General features: G+C 41.2%; 1 pseudogene; it reads right to left on the bottom strand.

Moving 5' to 3' along the window:
* Positions 1-1,195: 1,195 nt before the first annotated feature.
* Positions 1,196-2,007, bottom strand: LOC104981800 (annotated as a pseudogene).
* Positions 2,008-2,085: the final 78 nt, after the last annotated feature.

Raw genomic sequence — 2,085 nt, 5'->3', positions numbered from 1 at the left:
ATGACTGGTAGGGAGCTGGCCTGGACTGCAAGACATCTTGATCTATCACTGCTTTCTTTCTGGTTATTCACTCCATCTGCACGTGCATATAGAATTTCAGAGCAAAGTGCCGAGGTTACTGTGCAATGGCTATTCCTCCCACTGACCAGTGTTCACCCAGTGGCTTGTCTCCATCTGCTGATTTTCGCAACACTGAAGTAGACACATGACATGCCTTGGCCAATGAAATGAAAGCAGAGGTGATGTACCTCTCTTCCGCAGGGAAGCATTTAATTTCTGGTATAGGAAAACCTTGTTTTTGGCCTGCTTTGCTTTGTTATGTTTTGTGATTTTTTTTTTTTTGACAAATTGAAAGTTTGTGGCAACCCTGCATCAAGCAAGTCTGTGGCCACCACTTTCCCAACAGCATTTTCTCACTTTGTATCTCTGTGTCATATTTTGGTAATTCTTGCAATATTACAAACCTTTTCATTTTTGTCATATTTGTTATGGTGATCTGTGATAAGTGATCTTTGGTGTTACTATTATAATTGTTTTGGGGAGCCACAGACCACACCCTTATAAGACCTTGAATTTAACCTAAAAATGTGTGTGTTCTGACCGCTCTATCTGGCAGATGTCCACCCCCGCCGCCCCCCCCGCATCTTTCTCCCTCTCCTCAAGCATCCTTGTTCCCTGAGACACAACAATATTGAAATTAGGTCAGTCAGTTACCCTAAAATGGCCTTTAAATGTTAAGTGAGAGGAAGAGTCTCTCACTTTAACTACAAAACTAGCCATCTATATGTCTTCTTTGGAGAAATGTCTGTTTAGGTCTTCTGCCCACTTTTTGATTGGGTTGTTTGTTTTTCTGGTATTGAGCTGCATGAGCTGCTTGTATATTTTAGAGATTAATTCTTTGTCAGTTGTTTTGTTTGCTATTGTTTTTTCCCATTCTGAGTTCTTTCTTTTCACCTTGCTTATAGTTTTCTTCATTGTGTAAAGGCTTTTAAGTTTAATTAGGTCCCATTGTTTGTTTTTGTTTTTATTTCAGATGCTTTGGGAGGTGTGTCATAAGGGATCTTGCAGTGATTTATGTCGGCGAGTATTCTAAGTTTTCCTCCAAGAGTTTTATAGTTTCTGGTCTGACATTTAGATTTTTAATCCATTTTGAGTATTTTTGTGTGTGATGTTAGAAAGTGTTCTAGTTTCATTCTTTTTTTTTTTTTTTTTTTTTTTTTTTGATGTCTGATCGTATTTATTTGTTACTCTTAGAACATCTCATTTTTGACTGGACTCAGATTTAGAAGTAGAAGCTCTCAGAGAGGACAGCGTCCGTCTCTTGGCAATCTGTTCCTGCCATTTTTCTTTGGCGTCCTTCATTCTCTTGGCCAAAAGTTTAGCATATTCTGCAGCCTCTTTATTTTTCTTAGTACGCTGTTTCTTCAGAGCAATATGCTGGCGTTTGTGTTGCAGAACTCGTGGAGTCACGAGATGCTGAATCTTGGGTGCTTTAGTCCTAGGTTTCTTACGGTCTTTGTTTAGGGGCTTTCACACAACATACTGGCAGACATCATCTTCTTTAGAGAGACTGAGAAGTTTGCGGATGCTGCTAGCTCTTTTGGGACCCAGACGATGAGGCACTGTAGTATCAGTGAGTCCAGGAATATCCTTCTCTCCTTTTTTCACAATGACCAAATTGAGAACACTCAGATTGGCATCCACAATGCAACCCCATACGGATTTGTGCTTTCTCTCTCCAGTCCTCCTTGGTCTGTAACAGGCATGCCCCTTACTCAGTAGCAGGAGAACTCGGCCATGGATCAAGACACCCTGCTTCATGGGGAAACCCTGCTTATCGTTCCTGCCACTGATTCGGACCACATAACCCTTCCATTCTTCATGCAGAGCGTCACCAGCAACTTCTGTGGCCATATGCTTCTCATAGAAAGTACGAAGTTTTCACTCATCGTCCACTTCAATGAGTTTCTGGCAGCCAGTGGCCGGAAAAGAGATGCTTAGCTTCATTCTGAAGTAGCTGACAGCCTCCAAGGCACCACGAAAAAGAGCTAGTTTCATTCTTTTATATGTAGTTGACCAGTTTTC

This window comes from Bison bison, unplaced genomic scaffold (genome assembly GCF_000754665.1).
Source record: "Bison bison bison isolate TAMUID 2011002044 unplaced genomic scaffold, Bison_UMD1.0 scf7180017864522, whole genome shotgun sequence".
Classification (NCBI taxonomy): domain Eukaryota; kingdom Metazoa; phylum Chordata; class Mammalia; order Artiodactyla; family Bovidae; genus Bison; species Bison bison.
Note: the sequence above shows the minus strand (reverse complement) of the source record. Positions and strands in the feature narration are given on the sequence as shown.